Below are 20,129 nucleotides of genomic sequence, written 5' to 3'. Positions count from 1 at the left end.
CCTGAGTAACAATTCTGTGTCCCTGAGTAACAATTCTGTGTCTGTCCCTGAGTAACGATTCTGTGTCCCTGAGTAACAATTCTGTGTCCCTGAGTAACGATTCTGTGTCCCTGAGTAACAATTCTGTGTCCCTCAGTAACGATTCTGTGTCCCTCAGTAACGATTCTGTGTCCCTGAGTAACAATTCTGTGTCCCTGAGTAACGATTCTGTGTCCCTGAGTAACGATTCTGTGTCCCTCAGTAACGATTCTGTGTCCCTCAGTAACGATTCTGTGTCCCTGAGTAACAATTCTGTGTCCCTGAGTAACGATTCTGTGTCCCTCAGTAACGATTCTGTGTCCCTGAGTAACAATTCTGTGTCTGTCCCTGAGTAACGATTCTGTGTCCCTGAGTAACAATTCTGTGTCCCTGAGTAACGATTCCGTGTCCCTGAGTAACGATTCCGTGTCCCTGAGTAACGATTCTGTGTCCCTGAGTAACAATTCTGTGTCCCTCAGTAACGATTCTGTGTCCCTCAGTAACGATTCTGTGTCCCTGAGTAACAATTCTGTGTCCCTGAGTAACGATTCTGTGTCCCTCAGTAACGATTCTGTGTCCCTCAGTAACGATTCTGTGTCCCTGAGTAACGATTCTGTGTCCCTCAGTAACAATTCTGTGTCCCTGAGTAACAATTCTGTGTCCCTGAGTAACGATTCTGTGTCCCTCAGTAACGATTCTGTGTCCCTGAGTAACGATTCTGTGTCCCTGAGTAACAATTCTGTGTCCCTGAGTAACAATTCTGTGTCCCTGAGTAACGATTCTGTGTCCCTGAGTAACAATTCTGTGTCCCCGAGTAACAATTCTGTGTCCCCGAGTAACAATTCTGTGTCCCTCAGTAACGATTCTGTGTCCCCGAGTAACGATTCTGTGTCCCTGAGTAACAATTCTGTGTCCCTGAGTAACAATTCTGTGTCCCCGAGTAACAATTCTGTGTCCCTGAGTAACGATTCTGTGTCCCTCAGTAACGATTCTGTGTCCCTGAGTAACAATTCTGTGTCCCTGAGTCACGATTCTGTGTCCCTGAGTAACGATTCTGTGTCCCTGAGTAACAATTCTGTGTCCCTGAGTAACAATTCTGTGTCCCTGAGTAACAATTCTATGTCCCTGAGTAACGATTCTGTGTCCCTGAGTAACAATTCTGTGTCCCTGAGTAACGATTCTGTGTCCCTGAGTAACGATTCTGTGTCCCCCAGTAACAATTCTGTGTCCCTGAGTAACGATTCTGTGTCCCTGAGTAACAATTCTGTGTCCCTGAAAAACGATTCTTTGTCCCTGAGTAACAATTCTGTGTCTGTCCCTGAGTAACGATTCTTTGTCCCTGAGTAACAATTCTGTGTCCCTGAGTAACAATTCTGTGTCCCTGAGTAACGATTCTGTGTCCCTGAGTAACGATTCTGTGTCCCTGAGTAACGATTCTGTGGCCCTAAAGTCTCTGTGGCCCTAACTCTGTCCCTAATACAGACAGGTCTGTCTCTCTTGAATGACCGGAGGCTAATGGATAATTCTAAGATGGCCGCAATTTATAGCTCCACCATTACACAGTGCTGGCTGGCTGGCTGCTGATTGGCTAATGCGATCACATGTCATGAATGAATGCATTATGGGTCAGCGCGCCTTGTCTGCGCGCCTTCCCAGAGATCCCCGCTCCGTCGCCACACATGTCGCCGCCATTTTTGGGAAAATTCGATTCGTGCATCCGAAGTTTGCTAATTTTCGGATTCGGCGCGAATCGAATTTTTCCTGATCTTCGAAACGAATTCCACTTCGCCAAGTTCGATTCGCTCATCTCTACACATGATCACAAAGTCTTTGCCTCAGTTTCCTAATAGTTTTCCCTACATAGAATGCTCCACACCTGCATAACATTAAATAGACCAAGCCTTCAGTATTACAGTCTACATTAAATCTAGAGGAAAATTTCTCCCCATTGGTAAGTGTGAATATAAAAGCTGCATTGGCCACATCTATAAATCCCCCTTCTAGGGTTCTTAAGGGATAAATTAGGAGAGTAATGGCTATGAGTAATTTTGTCATGGAAAGAAGTAGCCCTCCTAAATACTAGTTCGAGCTGTTCCCTCATGTATTTAATCAAAATGGGATCCTCCCAGAATAAATGCCAGTGTTTCTGTACTAGCACTGCCAGTAATTGAGAATGTTGAGAAGAATATGTGGTAATGAAATTAACTATGGCAGAGGCTGGGGGGGAGGGGTGTTTGTCAGAAAGTAGCATGGGCTGGGGGGGGGTAGGGCGCTCAATTTTAGTGTTGCCTAGGGCAGCACAAGAACTAAATACAGCACTGATAGGGTAACCACCAGCTCCTATGTCCAGTAAGTACCTGTTGTTCCTACCAGTTTATTTAATAGGATGACCACCAGCAGCCAAGGCCTCTGAACATGTGCATTGTTGTCTTTGGAAAAAAGCATACAGCTTCGTAAAGCTCAGTAATGCAGTGATGAATACAGAGCCTTAAACAAAAATAGACTAAAAGAAAATAAAAATTCTACATCTGAGTGCGTCAATTTACACGTGTACGCATGTATACGCGTATATACATGCATATGCTGTCTGGCAACTAGAAGAGGATGAAGAAGAATTTTACACAAGTATACACACGTATACTCATCAAAATCAATAATCAAAGGTCTTGAGAACGCCCTGTGGGTGGGGCGAAATGCGTTGACGCACTTCCGGTCCGCCGTCATTCTGGCTCATGTCACTTCCGGTGTTTGGAACGCACGCCGAGTTATGCGGTTCAAACGGCCATCTTAGAGGTGGAAGGCTGTTCATCCTCTGCAGATACTACAGAAGCGTGAGATCCCTATATTTGCATTGTGGAAATTGGTTATCTTGAAGCCATCTAGGATATTAAACAAGGCTTTTAATTATATTTAAGCATGTGAGTGGCCTTATTCTATCTTTATATTTTATATGAAGTGGCAGTATTACACTATGTAGTTTCTTTCTCTATACACCATTGAGGAATCCATAGAGAAATAAAGTGGAGACGATTTATATACCTAAGCAGGGTGAAAAAGAAGATTTGATCTCTTTTGGAGGGGTTATAGGATCCCTTATATCCTATAGGGCTCATTACTCCCCTCCATCTGGTGAGTGCGGTCAATATTATTTTTCACCTGGTGGATAGGTGGAAGCACATTTTGAATATTTATTACTGGTTCTGATGGGAATAAGGACTTATTTTTATATGAACACTAATTATTAATTTTGTTTTTGTTTTTGGATTTTGCGCTGTTTTTTTTTTGTTTATTATACGTATACTCATGCTTATGTACCTTTACACACATTTTTGTGCATTTATGCAAGGTCTTATAACATATTATTTGGGATTTTTCTGTCAACAAGATCCTTAGTATAAAAATCAGTAAATTATCACATCCATGTGCAAGAACCCTTATACTTCAGGATGGTGGCCACCCTGTGCTTTCATCCAGTTCACTGCAGTCAGTTTTTTTAGCCAGAAAGAACCCTCTTTTGTTTGTCCCTGACAGTTCTCATATTCATAAGACTCACCAAAAAGAGGAACTTAACCTGTGAAAGGTTTTCTAATTTTGGAGGGTAAGTCTTGTGATACCCACTCTTCAGTATGATTTTTCCACTACTTGTTTAGCATTAACACTTCCTGGGTCAGCTCACTGGTCAGAAGTGATGATGCTGACTTATGGAGAGTGGAGGTGAAGAGATGCTACAGGAATCTGAAATGTTGAATAGGAATATAAATTGGTAAAAGTGGACATCTTAATAACCTTTCAGTTCTGCATGAATAAATTCCTGACATGACACAATATACAGCATTATTTGTCACTAAATAGCCATCCTTGATCTCTGACTTTGCCTAGGCTGAGATTTTGTCATCAGTCTGCTGCAGAATTTCCTCAATCTCCTCTGCCCCCGGTGACCAGTCTGCAATATTGTATCTTCATAACCGCTCGAAAGGTGGAACCACAGATTGTATTAGAAGCTTCAAGGCATTTATTAATCAATACAAAGAACATATCAATCCACCCCTGTTAATAAGCTCCTTTCTGAGAGAAACGCATTGCAGTATGGATTGATGTGTTCTTTGTATGGATTAATACATGCTTCGAGACTTCCAATATTGTGAACAGTTCCTCATTCTTCTTTGGAGCTGTTGCAAAGACTGTCCTAGTGACTGATGACTCCAAGGACCTGGTTGCTGTTATCGGTGGTAGCCTGGGGATTGAAACCTGCATCAAAAACATTTTCCTTTGTTCTACTATTATAACATTGCCACAAGGTGAGAGGCTGCATCAGGGGCAGATCTGTTTCAGATTTTTATAAACACAGCCATAAATTACACAGGAACCAGGACTCACACAGATGCGTCAATGCTGATCCTACATCTCAGTCCAGGAAATACAGTAGATGCTGGTCTTGGATGATGCTTGCAGATGAATACATTGTTGGAGCAAGTATTGTAATATATGTGAGAAGAAGGGCCTTTTTCTCAGAAAATAGGTTCAGGAACTTCACTTTTAATGTCACCCCTTGTCTCCACCCCCTACCCACCTCTCAGCACCATCCTTTGATTCCATCCCCTACCCACCTCCCAGTACCGCTCCTTTTAGAGAATGCAAGTATCATTTTGTGGTGCTAACTAATTTGTATAGAATTTGTTAATTATAAGCGGTATTAATATCTCCATCAGACATCAATAATACAACCCCCTTTCAACAATAAATCCCTCCAGCAACAACTGACCTCCCCACAACATAATACTCTCCAGCAATGATAGATCAACCCCTGCAACAACAGATCTCCCAGCAGCCAACATAAATAGACCCTTCAGCAGCCAACAACGATAGACCCATCCCTCAACATTAGATCCCTCACAGTAACAATCCCCCCCCCCCATACACCTCAGCACCCCTTGCCATTACATACTTTCAGTGCTGGAGGTGCCAGAACTGCATTCCCCCCACATTCCTGCTGAACTATCAGGCCGCCGCAGCTATCAGATGGCCGGGAGCCAGTGTCGAGAGCGGATCTTTTTTTCTCTTTTTTCAAGTCGGCGGTAGCAGTGGCATGATTGGCGTTAGATTTACTTTGGTGGACTTTTTTGTATTTTTGTTTTTAATAAAGGACTTGTCAAAGACTGTCTTCTGTAATTTTTTACGCTGCACTTTTTTTTCGTGAATGAGTAGCGGTACCATGTTCCCCATACTCTTTCATATGGGGGGCCAGGATCTGGGGACCCCCTCATTAAAGGGGGCTTCCAGATTCTGTTAAGCACCTGCCTGCAGACCCCCCAACCCCTGGCCACAGTTGTGGGGAAGAGGCCCTTGTCCCCATCTACATGAGGACAAGGTGATTGCCCCAAAGCATCCTACCCCATGTTGAGGGCATGTGGCGCTCGCTCTTCCCCCCTCCCTTTTCCTGACCTGCCGGCTGCATGCTCAGATAATGGTCTGGTATGGATTTTGGGGGGGACCCTCACGCCATTTTTTTGTTCATTTTTGAATTGCCGGCAATTCCTTTTACAACCCCGCTGACAGCTGAAACATTAAGGAATGCTTTCACTACTGAAATACCGCATGACTTAATAATATAACTCATGCAGTATTATAGTAGCTGTGTGGTATCTTATGGCATACTCGGATGCGGTAAGATACCGCTAAGTGAATTGTCCCAGTTCGAAGTTCACAGTCGTACTTTTGTTAAGTTCGAATGTTTGACCGCGAACCGAACAGAGGAATGTTCGGCCCATCACCAATGTGCAGTGGCAAATGTGTGGCATAGGCGAGCTGATGTTTCTGTGCTGAGAGCGCGCTCACTGTGTGCTCCCATAACAGAGACCTACCTGTGAAAGGCAGCTCTTGGTCCCCGTTGATGATCGGTAGCCGGCGGAACCAGCTCACGATCATGTGATCACTGTGACAGCCAATCACAGTGATCACGTGATCAGCCAATCTTTCCCATCCTTAGGGCATTCTAAACTTTTAATAGGGATGCTGGGGCGGGTGGAAAGGAGTTAATGGTGTACGATGCTGTTTGCCTGAAGTTTTGCTTCAAATAAATTCATGATTAAACACTGATTGGACCGTTTTCTTGATTTTCCAGCTCAGCGGTAGAGGATTTGATTATCTCTTTCACAGTAATATTTTTTTAAGCTAATTAAAACAAAATGATATTTAGGATACATTTAGAAGCAGATGTTTTCTTTCTGGCATTAAAAGAGGAAAGTCAGGTAGACACTGCTGTTAAATCTTACCTCTGTTCTGTCATCACATATTTTTTTTATTTGGTGGGTGATGTGTTGATCAGTAAAAAGAATGACAGCAGGGTTCATTTTACTGTGTGCAAGACAAATCTCTTATCTATGTTTTGGCTTGATAGAAACATGTCATAAAAATGCCAGTACTATGATACATACCAAGGTTTTTCTCTAATCTTCGGCCAAAGAGATAAGCTGTTTGAAGAACAAAGTGCTTGCTCAATTCCTGAAAAAAATGGGGGTTTTGAAAAAGCAAGACATAATCTCATCTGTATTTCCAACTATGTGTTATTGTCTCCTAACACCAACATGGAGCTGTCAATCACACCTACCCATTGCACAGGATAACCTTCAGCAGTTCTGTCCTGTATTGTCTGGCTTTTAGGAAAATAGCCGAGATGATGTGAATGAGGTATGCTCCTTCCACATATACTGTCGTGTCTAACGTGCTGCAGCAAGAATGAGATTAGGAACAAGTATTTTGCCCCAAATCCTCTCACCTTGTCCCCATCTGACATCAAGAAAATTCCTAAAAAATTTTTACAGAAACAGGATCAAACAGAATAGAATATATTTGCAATCCCTTACATCTGGCTGCACCTGGAATAAGGCCACTTCCAATTTTGTTTTATGTCTCCATTTTATTATTTGTAATACTCTCAGTGGGAATTAACAAAGGGAAATTCCATTAGTTTTGTGGTGTAAATATTGGCGCATTTTTGTTGTGCCAAATTAACAATGTTATCAGACAAATTGTGGTGTTGGACCAGTTGTGTCAAATCATGTTAAATGTGCTATGCTACAGTTGCTATAAGTGTCAAATCACACGTTCACCAAAATAATGAAGCAACTGCACCAATGTTCTAGGTTAAAGACAGTTCTAGAATATACACAGACACCAGAATGGTGTAAATACTGTAGAGAACATAACTTCAGGTTTTAACCTAAATTTGCCACACACAGAGTAAAAACTTCAAATCTGGCGCACTGCCACCATGCAAGAGTGTGTGCCACTTTTGTTAGTTTGTTGCAGGAAGAGCTAATTAAGTAGGCATTAGGTAATTGATGAATTTTTTGGCATGCACCATGTTTTCTTAACCCCTCCCTCAGCCTTGCGTAATAGTGGCCTCTGTGTTATTAATATCAGGGGAGAGAAGCACTAAGAAGGGAAAGGGTGGTTTGTGAATCTATTGTAATTGAGGGCAATTAGGCAACTACTGTGATAGATATTGATAAAGAACACAGCCTGCCTTCACAGGAGACTCAAAAACCTGAGCATGTTGTCCCACAGAGAGATACTGTGTGGTGGCAGCTTTGTAAGTTTTTTTTGGTAAGTAGGGTATAAATTCAAGGTCCATTTCCTACACTAGAAAGATATTATGATGTGTCAATAGGCCAGATAGACTAATATTTATGTGTGTTTGTTTTATTGATGTGACTTAGTGTATGCAATGCTGGTATTGCTGATTTTGTTTTTCTTGGAAGTGCAATACATCTCATTGCAGTCAGTTTGAAACCTTGCTGCTGTGTGGTCTTTCTCTACCTGTACATAAAACCACCACTCAAAGCTGTCTACCCCAAGTGATTCCAAAATCAAGACTGCTGTCATTACAATAACATTTACTTGCATCACAATAAAAAGCGAGATATTCTAGGGCCACAGAAGAGATTACTATAATGTGGCCTAAAGCCTCAGAAAATCGTACAATAAATACCGCTTTCAAAGCAATCATACGATAATCTGTCGTTAGATACCAGATGGTACAATTTTCGTTTAATCAGCACAGTTTTAATCCGAAAATACAATAAAAACAAATTACATCACTTCTAAATTTTTATTCTGTTGTACAAGAATTTTCATAACTGTAGTGACCTTTTCACTTTCGACTAGCATGCAAAAAAAAAACCAAAACGTACAGTTATTTGCCCAATATTCTCATCGTGTGTACAGGGCTTAAGGCAGCCTCAACATATACAAATTGTGATAATATTTTCCTTATGTGTTTCCCTCTTCAACCCATCTTTGGAGGTATTTAACTAAAATTTATCAGATGAACTGAAAGAAGAAAATGGCAGCATAGGCTATTAAGAGGAATCAGAAAATTCTGTATTGTCAATGAGATCTAAAATCGTATTTTCTTTCTCTTGTTTGGTGGTCTGTACAATGAAAAAATAGCTTGATTGTATAATAAAGATTGCATGCTGCTTAAAGAACAACTAAATAACAATCTTAACAAGAACAGATGACTGACTAACCCAGGCACTATGTGTGCAAAAGTCTCACATGCTTCCCCTCCCAGACACTGCAGTTCACAGTAGGAGGGTTTCAGCAACAGAAGCAGTGCTGTCAATCTAGAAAGCAGTGGGCAGGACTAGGTGTGGTCAGGTGGTGATTGATAAACTACAGGTTTGTGAATCAGCAGTTATAATCTGCTACAATCTACATCTACTCCTGCAACACTTTCTTATCCCATTGTAATTCAAGCTGGCACAGCATCTATAAGAGTGGCAACTCTGCTATGAAATCAGGAGCAGGGCAGTATCGTTGCCACACCATCACAGGAAGCTGCATTAGGTGGACTTACTGGCAGGTATCAGTAGGTGGGAGTCTGAGGTTTGTAAAGTGACCTGTGATTGATTTCCATTATCTTATGATTTCAATAAAGTATTAGCTTTTTGTGACTATATTACTCTATGTGGAATTTTAACTTTGCCTTGTGTGCATGAGCCTGGTTGTGCCTTTTACCATATGGGTAAAGCTAGAGGACTAATCCCATGGCATTTGCTCATCAAGTGGCTGGTGAGCACTGCAGTTTTTTTACCCTTTGGTGAAAGGGAAAGGCGCTGATTGACCTATTATATACCAAATAGGTCCACAGATCCAAGTGAAAGCAGTGAGTGAATGGTGGTGAGACTCTCTCATAAGATGACACTTTAATGGATCGCTGAATTTGATACAATAGTTCATCATTTCTTCTAGTTCCATGGACTCACTACATGCAATTATGTATATTATGCTTAAAAAGTTTATGTGAGACACTATTTTTCACGTTGATGTATTATTTATACAGTAAATGTATCTGTGAGACACTATTTTTCACTTTGATTTATTATTTATTCAGTAAATGTATCTGTTGGTATATTTACACTGGTAGTACAGTGTAGATATACACAGATATGCAGCGAGGCTTTATTGAGTTCATTGTCACATTACATGCATTGCAGTATGTCAGCTTTTGGTTGGTTTGTGCTGCACTTTATATGTTAATGATTTGTTTCTTTTGTGGTGAATACACAATCAGTGTCAGCAGCATGCAGCTTGTATTACATTTCTAGGTAGCGCAGAGGACCTTTCATGCGTTGTATTTGTGGGATGTTGCATGGGGACTAAGAGAAAACTATAAGAACAGATGTACATAAAGTAGTAAAAAGGTTCATTTTTTTTCTTTAAAAGAACAAACACATCATACTTACCTACTCTGTGGTTTTTGGTTTTACACAGAGTAATCCTGATTCTCTGCTTCTTGTGTCCCCCGCAGGTGCTTCTGGCCCCTCCTTTTTTCTGAGTGCCCCAAGAGCAAGCTGCTTGGCTCAGTCCCACCCCCAATCCCTCCTTACTGGCTGTGATTCACAGCAGCGGGAGCCAATGGCTCCCACTGCTGTGACTCAGCCGATGAGGAGAGAGAGAGACCCAGGAGAGACACTGCTCTCATGCACATCGCTGGATCATTGTCTAAGATATTAAACAGGAAATTAGAGGACATATCCAAAAGTGAGGTACAGTGGATATATAAAAGTCTACACACCCCTGTTAAAATGTCAGGTTTCTGTGATGTAAATAATGAGACAGAGATAAATCATTTCAGAACTTTTTTCACCTTTAATATGACCTATAAACAGTACAACTCAATTGAAAAACAAACTGAAATCTTTTTTTGGGGGGATGAGTAAACATAAAAAACTAGAATATCTTATAACTGGGGATGTAGCTGTGTTCAGAATTAAGCAATCACATTCAAAATCATGTTAAATAGGAGTCAGTACAAACCTGCCATCATTTAAAGTGCCTTTGATTAACCCCAAATAAAGTTCTGCTGTTCTAGTAGGTCTTTCCTGACATTTTCTTAGTCGCATCCTACAGCAAAAGCCATTGTCCGCACTGAGCTTCCAAAGCATCAGAGGGATCTCATTGTTAAAAGGTACCAGTCAGGAGAAGGGTACAAAAGAATTTAGATATACCGTGGAACACAGTGAAGACAGTCATTCTCAAGTGGAGAAAATATGACACAACAGTTACATTATCAAGAAGTGGACGTCCCTCCTAAATTGATGAAAAGAGAAGAAAACTGGTCTGGGAGGCTGCCAAGAGGCCTACAGCAACATTAAAGGAGTTGCAGGAATATCTGGCAAGTACTGGCTGTGTGGTACATGTGACAACAATCTCCTGTATTCTTCATATGTCTGGGCTATGTGGTAGAGTGGCTCTGAAGTCTCCCAAAACGATTTGGGAAAATGTGTTATTGTCTGATGAAACCAAGGTTGAACCTTTCGGCCATAATTCCAAAAGATATCTTTGGCATAAAAACAACACTGCACATCACCAGGAGAACCCCACATCCATAGTGAAGAATGGTGGTGGCAGCATCATGCTTTGGGGCTGTTTTTCTTCAACTGGAATTGGGGCCTTAGTCAAAGTAGAGGGAATTATGAACAGTTTCAAATACCAGTCAATATTGGCACAAAACCTTCAGGCTTCTGCTAGAAAGCTGAACATAAGAGAAAACTTCATCTTTCAGCATGGCAACAACCCAAAGCATACACCCAAACAGGGCGGACTGACCATTTGGAAACTCGGGCAGTGCCCAAGGGCCTGGGGTCAGTAGGAGGCCCCATGAGATACCCCTGGTACCTTTTTCATAGACTTTTTTGAGTTTGGGCAAGGAAACAGGGGCCCCATGATCCCCTATTGCCCGGGGGCCCCATGAGTTGTCAATCCGCCCCTGCACCCAAATCAACAAAGGAATTGCTTCACCAGAAGAGGATTAAAGTTTTGGAATGGCCCAGCCAGAGCCCAGACCTGAATCCGATCGAAAACCTTTGGGGTGATCTGAAGAGGGCTGTGCACAGGAGATGCCCTCGCAATCTGACAGATTTTAAGTGTTTTTGCAAGTAAGAGTGGGCAAATACTGCCAAGTCAAGATGTGCAATGCTGATAGATTCATACCCAAAAAGAGTGAGTGCTGTAATAAAATCAAAAGGTGCTTCAAAAAAGTATTAGTTTAAGAGTGTGCACACTTATGCAAGCATATTTTTTATTTTTTTTATTTTTACTTCCCTCCACCTAAATGATTTCAGTTTTTTGTTCAATTGAGTTGTACAGTTTATAGGTTACATTAAAGATGGAAAAAGTTCTGAAATTATTTATCTTTGTTTAATTTTTTACATCAAAGAAACCTGGCATTTTAACAGGGGTGTGTAGACTTTTTTTTATCCACTATACATTCTTTCCTAAAGGAGACGTACAGCCAAAGCTTGTTTTGTTGTACTTCTCCTGTGGATCACATGAGTGCAGTCCGTTCTGTACTCCTGCAACCTGTTTTCAGCTGACAGCGGGCTAAATTCCATTGTCAGCTGTCACCCAGCTGGTCCGGGCTGGGGAAAGATCCTGACTTTAAAGTTGGGATCCACCCAGATCCCTGGACTCGCAGATGGCTCAGCCTCTCAGCGATCAGCTAAGAACATGAGCAAGCCGCTCCCATCCCCTCCACAGCTCAGCGCTCCAGGGAGTGATGGAGGGGGGCAGAGCAGACGGCAGCAATTGACAGTTACCACTCTGCTCAGAGCGGCAGGGAGAACTGAGCGATCAGTGATGTCTGATCCCTCAGTTCTCAGCCATAGGGCCAGCGGGGGGAAAGATGTATCCACTTAGGTAAGTATATTTTAAAAACAAACTTCTCTTTTAAGCAGGGTACATATGCTGGCTTTTTTTTTTCTTATATGATCAACCAGTGAGTTGAATGAAAAAAAAACAACTTACAGATCCCTGAATCAACACAAGCAATTTCAATGCAGGGATCTCTCCCACTGTGTCTTTGTATCCTGACAGTGGGGACTCCCCTGTCAGGAGACACAGATCAGCCCTTGCAGCTATTGATTAGTAATCTTCTGGACTCACTTTACAAAAATATGAGTATATGAGTATGGACGATTGGATGATCACCCCTTCTTTTGCCTATATAATAGTCTGACTGCAACATTAAATGGCATATATTAGTCTGATTCATGCCAAATAAGGTTTTTTAACTTCGTCAGAATATAGCATCCTACCCAAAAATTCCAAATTTCACATTTAGGATTTAGCATGAGGATTTTCAAGAAGATACTGCTTTTCATCAAGGAGTTGCTGTCACTCCATAGTGTGTCCAGAGATGAAAGAACACAAGTTGTCTCCTTCCCTTCTTAGCCTTTTGGTCTAACTTCTTCAAAATCATCATAAAACACGTTTATTGATCAGTTAGGTTGTCCAGGTAGATCATGGAGAGCTGGATATAAGCAATGTGTAACACTGAATCAGGGTTTGTGCAGTTCCCCCAAACATCAGAAAAAAAAAAAAGAAGCAACAATATTGTTGTAGAAAAATAATCTTGTTATTTAAACAGAGAACTTCCTCAGTGTTATTGGTTTCTTTATCTTGATGACATGTTCTGATTGTTTATAAGGATGGGTGTTTCTATAACAGGTAAAATGCTGGCTAGGTGAACCATGCTCTTCATTCCCAGGTCTCTCCAAAACCCTTTTGGTGAGATTTCAGCAGTTTGTAGTTGTTCCGGATTTCCAACGTCCAACATCCAACTAAGGAGTTGATCTGGTTTCCAGCATCCATACAATTACAATATCTGTTTTTGGTGGACTCTTTTGGCCGAAAAGACGATTAGCCAAAGGAGACAAAAAAACCCAATATCATTTGGTTGTGAATTTGTATTTCTCTCTGTTAAATTACTAGGTCTCATATTAGTGATGCATTGTGGGGAAGGTTGTAAATATTTGGTGTGTCCTTGTCTCCTGAGCTGCTGTTAGAAGAGGAAGTGTTGCTAGATGTCCATGCCCCTCTGCCTCTTGCTGAAAGAGGGGCCTGAGCCTATACCTAGGGAATTTATGCTGCCGGAGGTTACATCCACATGAAGTGGATCAGGAAGATGTTTACCTGAATGGAGCCTCTTTGGAAGAGACTTATTTTCCAAATAGTGTCCTGGAGAAGGTTATTGCAGGACGTTTTAGCTGCTTGTTCTAGAAGGTACTTGTGCTACCTGGTTTTTGCTCAACATTCCATGTGTGCAGATGGATGTTTGCGATTTAATAGCCATAGCCAGTGTTGAAGGTCTGAGATATTTTTGCTGCCTGTTTTTGGGCATCCTATGCACTAACCCTCTTTGCTGGAGTTTATTGAACCAATTAAAGCCCTTAAATGTTCAGTTCACCTTTACAAAAAAAATAATAAATGCACATTTTTTTTGCAGTTAAAAAAAATATGCATTTTGTTATTTTTTTTTTGTTAAGAGCCTGTAAAGCATTGCACCCACAATCAGCAGATCATTTGTGTAATGCTACAGTCCCGCAGACTGTGTTTGCATCTGTCTGCCTGTACCTCCAATATGGGCAGGTAGTTATACACTTACAGGAAGCTCAATGAACTGCCTAGAGAGCTCAACAGCATCCTGGTAGTTCATTGAGAACTACAAGCCGACAGCTGCAAAGGCTGTCAGGACTTATTTTTTTCCTATTCACAGAATGCTGTGAATGAATGACTAGGCCAGGCATTTTTAAGACTGTGACAGCAAGCGGGGAGAGTAGATCCCTCGCTCACTGTCAAAACGGTGACTGGGTGATGGTCGGGGTGGAGGGGGAGGACGCTGGTGCATCTGCAACATGTTACACCGTGAATATGGGTGTAACATGTAACATGTTATAAAAGGTCAACTGTTGCCCAATTTCCTGTTTGCTTCAAAACAAGCCAAGGATTCTATCTGGAGAGTTGAAATGCTAGCCCACTGAGCTGCTTGGAGATCCATCTTCACCACCCACATGGAAGAAAAATATATTTTAAATATATTTTCAAAATATTCTTCCCAAATATATTGACATATATTTGATATATACTACAATTTTGGCTGTATTCAGCATACTTCAATAAATATATATATATGTATATATATATATATATATATATATATATATATATATATATGCTGGATGTTGAAATGCGTTTTTATTACACAATTAAAAATACATTTTCAAACATGCTGTATGTCTTTAAAAATAAATTTAATCTACATTTTAATCTACATCTGATTCAACAGTATTTTCAGGTTTTCAGAAGGTGACTAGCAATGGCAGCCCCCATCTCTTGATGGCTACATTTTAAAACCAAAGGAATCTGCATGGTGTATTTGTAATGATATGCACAATAGAAACATGGAAGCTGTACATGACAGCCATCTTGTTAAGGTCACAGCTATTTTGTTTTTCATGAACAATCATCTTTCTCCCCTCCTCCCTTTTCTTGAAAATGGAATTTGTGGCTGTAAGTTGTAACGAACTTCAAAAGAGCCTCTTATCTTAAATAAAACACAAATAGAGGCCAGCTCCAGAGATGTAAACCACTAGTTAGTCTTCGCAGGATGTCTATTTTGCAAAGACACTTTCCTCTGCCCTACTGTAAAACAATAACTCAGTCCAGCCATCACACATGACCTGTTAGGCAATTAGAGTTCTAGGAATGCAGAGTGTGCCATAAAACATCTATTCCAATCAAGGTCCTACATGACTATGGTAGCACATAGGAAAGGGGAGAAAACAGTCTCTTCCCTCCTGGGTGACAAAAGTACGCTGTGTTTGGTATCCCTTGGTTTGAAATATCATTCTAAATATTAATCTGCCAGTTGCTAGAATACCACCTGTACATACTGGAAGTTATTAATATTAGTATGAAATTGCAGTTGGGACTTGGTCATTAACTTGGCGACGTCCTAGCACCCATCCCATAAACCAGATGATTGGTCAGTTGTTCTCAGGCGACACCCCTTTAAAATCATAGAAAAGGACTGGCAGGCCTGGTGAAGGGAGCTCTCGTTTAACATCAGTCAAGAAACATAACAGACTTGAGAGCCAAGGCAAAATGTCTGCTCGGACAATTGGACTCTGCTAAACCAGGACTTTGCAAGTATTCTGCCTTTTTAACTCCTTTCTTTTATTTCACTGTTGCTTTATTGTTCTCTTTATGTCTTATGTAACATATTTTTCTGTAAATACTTTAAATGCACCATTTTGACCTTTTTAGCAATAAATCCTATTTTGAAAAGTGTTGAAACTGTCTCTAAAGCTCTTAATGCAAACTAAAGAATCCCTGTCTCTTGAAGAGTGCTACTGTATGTATTAATCCTCTGAATATCCCTGTCTGTGGTGACAGTCTGTGTTACAGATGCTTATGCTAAAATCATAGTGTTATTGCTAGGAATTGTGAGTTTCCTCCTTCTCTGTAAAAAGGTGGTCGTGGCAGTGTGAAGGGTTAATTGTGTAATTAACCTGACCCAGTAACAATCACTCTCAGACTTCTGCCACATAGATTGTGTGCAAGTGACAGCGCAGTGTGAGATTGGCTGGTTCTTGTTCACGAGTTGGTTAGAAGGGAAGGGACGGGCGCTGCATTCTGTCACAATATTGACTTCTCATACTTTTACCAAGCTCCTTAAAATTGTTTTGAGTCGATATAGCAGGGATTCCCAACAGTGTTGTCCTTAAGCACAGTTGTCAAAAAAGTCCAGGAGTCAGTGCTTTGCTGATTCATTGACAATCAGAGAATGATGTATTTTATAATACTAAGATTCTAAATGTTCCAAGCAAACCATAAAAACATCTGTGAAATACACATGACGTCCATCTTTCCTTCTCATCTTACATTTCTGAAGTCATTTTTTCTTCCCCCTTTTTCATCCTGTCTTCCATTTCAGTTGATCATATAGATTAAGTAGAAAGAAATAAAGGAACTTGTGTTAAAGTATTATGGAAAAAATATGGAACTGCCCGCTGGCTTAAATTTTGAGAGGAGGAAGGGAAAATAATTTAGCTTAGTAAAAAAATATCCTAGAGAATTGCTGTTTTCTAACCAGGCATGACCCCCAAAGTACATTTGCTATGATTTAAGTACTTTGTGGCAGGAAGAATCAGCAGTAGATGTTCCTGAGACGCGCTTTTCATTTCTTAAGCTGTAGGCAGAATAGGAACTGTATGCTACATGTTGCAGAAATAGCAATAAAAAGGCATGTCAGTGTAAGAGGGGATTTTGTATTATGCTTTTTAAGTGTCTCAGAAGCTGTGTATTTTTAACATGCCCAGGAATCTGAGAACAATCAAGTCATTATTAACAAGTTCACATTGTGTATAAACTTTAAGGCTAGGTTCACACCTATGCAGGTTGCATTTGCGCCATCTCTGCATTGGGTTTTGCATATTTTGCAGCAAAAATAGCTTTTTGATGCATTTTGCATTTACTGTTTTCATTTTTTTTCATTTTTCGTGTTTCTAGGCAGATTTAAAACACAAAACACATAAAATATGCATTACAAATGCAGCAAAAACGCAATACATGCTTTTCTGCAGCGTATATAGAAACAAAAATGCAACTTTTTGCATTCAAAAAAGTCCCTGACCCTTTCCAAAAAATGCGCCGGGTGGAAACGCGGAGATGTGAACCTGTCCCATAGGAAACTATGTTAAATGGACTGTACTACATTTCTGCAAAACTCAAAACGCTGCGGAAAATGCTTTGGTGTGAACCTAGGGTAAGAATTACCTACTCTTATTTCCTACCTTTTCGTCTGTTAAATATTATATTAAAATTGCTTTTATATATTGGTTCAATAAGTTCAAAAAATACTTATTGGTAATTTAAAAAATTAGAGCTGTGCTATGCACACTTCCTGCATTATCTCAAGGAGTCTAAAACTGGCCATACATGTTAAAGAATATGTGTACCCTCACCTTGTAAAACAAGTCATTTCTGTTTAAAAAGAAATGAAAGTCAAACATTTCTGTATATATATAAACAAAAACAGTATAAATACCTATTTCCCTTTTTTTCAGCAGTATAGGAGCTAGGGGAGGAGAAACAGCAGCACACTGATCTTCCCATTGAAAGGGTCTGTGGGTGCAGGGGGGGGGGGGCTGTGTCAGCACAAGCCTGATCATTGGATTAACGAGCAGCACAGCTAGAAAATTGATCACGCAGGCATATATCAGGAATATGAAATGTTGGGTTTGCGTATTCACTACTAAGATTTCTCTTGTTCAGTTTATTCTAAATGATAAACAGTGGCTGTCAGAATACCCAAACAGTGCATGCATCTGATTTGATGCAGGCACTGTTCAGCCAGGAATTTCCCACAACAACCTTTGTAAAATGTTTATTTAAAGATCAACTTTTGTTGAGCCAGGGGGTGCTAACAGGGCCACCTACATCATGAATTTAGTGTGTGGTCAGCTTTTTTTACCTTCTTAATTCTTAGCTTGGAGTACAGAATAATTAGTGTCCATGTTGTATGGACCACAATAGTGGGAGGATTTAAGTAGTTTAACAAAAGGCAAGTGGCCAGGTCTGACACCACTCAGTTTACAGAAATGCTGTGTTTTGTCCAACCACAACAGGACATAGGAGTTGAGTACAGTTCTGGCAGATCAACAGGTAATTCAGGTCCTTCCATTGTCTTTAAATGAATAAAACATGAATAAATATGCATGTCTTGCAGAGATACTGCACATGTTTATTTACCCTAACATACACTTTAACTAGTTACATAGCCAGACAGGTTGAAAACAGACGTGTCCATCAAGTTCAACATAAATGTATTTGTTGAAGCCAAATTATACTCTTTATGGTGTTTTACTGCTGTATGTTACAAGTTGTAATTTTTAAAAATAGTTGTGCTTTGTCAAAGCAAAGAGATACATACATAAAGTGATGAAATAAAGTCCAAATCCAAATAATAAATCCAACACAAGTGCTGTGTGAAGCTTAATAATAGAGACAAAGTTCTCATAAACTTTCAAAGGGAATTGGTAACAACATTATGATGCCCATCAAATCAATAGTGAAATCTAACGACGTGTGCCACTGAGCCCATAACCGCAAACACACATAGCCTCCAAGCCGGTAGGGAAATGCGTCAAGGAAGGTTGGTTTCAGGTGGAGACATCAGAGCATACAATGCAGACCAATACATCAGACACAGCCAGGGGCAGACTGACCATTTGGAAACTCGGGCACTGCCCAAGGGCCCGGGGTCAGTAAGGGGCCCCATGAGATGCCCCTGGTACCTTTTTCATAGGCTTTTTTGAGTTTGGGCAAAGACACAGGGGCCCCATGATCCCCTATTGCCCGAGGGCCCCATGAGTTATCAGTCCACCCCTGGACACAGTAGAGGTGATCATACCCTCAGCTATAGTTACGGGTACACCTCAAACTCAGTCTATACTCAATCCTTCTCAGATTTCCACTCCAGTGGTGGGTCTCCAACCTTCTAAACTTACTATAGAGGCGGACAATACAGTAGATGCCTCTTTTTTAGTCAAGACCCTCCTACCTTTCCCAAAAAAGAAAATTAGACATCATGGCAGTAGAGGGGGAATCCGAAGACATAAAAAGGAAAGGAAAATTGCGCAAACTGTAACAATCTTTAACCTTTCCCACCATACACTGTCCAACTCTGACATGTTCCTGCTTAGTAACTCATTGAAACCATCAACTACCCTCTCAGAACATACAATACAGACCAATACATCAGGCATAGCAGAGGTGATCATACCCTCAGCTATAGTTCCGGGTACACCTCAAACTCAGTCTATGCTCAATCCCCCTTAGATTTCCACTCCACTGCTGGATCCCCAACCTTCTAAACTTAATACTGAGGTAGACAATACAGTAGATGCCTCTTTTTTAGATCCCCCTACCTGCCCCCAAAAGAAAATTAGACATTGTGGCAGTAGAGGGGGAATCTGAAGACATAAAAAGGAAAGGAAAATTGCGCAAACTGTAAAAATCTTTAACTGCAACAGATTAATTTAACAGTCAGACATTATTATAATATACAAGCCTCCAAAGCAGACAACACTTGTGATGACACATTAGACAATCCCCATTATGATATAGCTGATACTGAATCCAATATTACCTCGTCAGACAATATGTCCCTGGCATGTTTAGAAGATTTATACACCAGTGATAGTGAGGACTATCTAATTTACCAAACACAACACTTACCCTTCTCCCAATCAACACATGTCTCTACTCCCTAAATCTGTCTGTAACCTTACTCACTCAAAAGGGTCCCTACTTGCAAAGCTTTTACCAAGTAGTCTACTCTTACATCCTACGCATGTGTCAACATACGACCAAATCTGGTAATGTGTGTTCTAATCTTATCCCATCAGAATCTGATTCCCTCCATCAACTGTCCCAAAACACTAGTCTAACTATCAAACCAGCTGACAAAGGTGGTGTCATTGTGGTGCAAGAAAAAAGTGACTACTTCCACGAATCCATGTGTCTATTGTCCAATGTAGGTACATATAAAAAGCTTAAATGAACACTTCACACAATTTACCACTTGCCTACCGGGCACTTTTACCCCCTTCCTGCACAGGCCAATTTTCAGCTTCCAATTCTGTCACACTTTAAATGAAAATTGCACAGTCATGCAACACTGTACCATATGAAATTTTTATCATTTTTTTCACACAAATAGAGCTTTCTTCTGGTGGTATTTAATCACCACTGCGTGTTTT

The sequence above is a fragment of the Staurois parvus genome, unplaced genomic scaffold, assembly GCF_062004578.1.
Source record: "Staurois parvus isolate SC_StPar_1 unplaced genomic scaffold, SC_StPar_1.0 ptg000297l, whole genome shotgun sequence".
NCBI classification, from domain to species: Eukaryota; Metazoa; Chordata; class Amphibia; order Anura; family Ranidae; genus Staurois; species Staurois parvus.
This window is presented reverse-complemented; position numbering follows the sequence as displayed.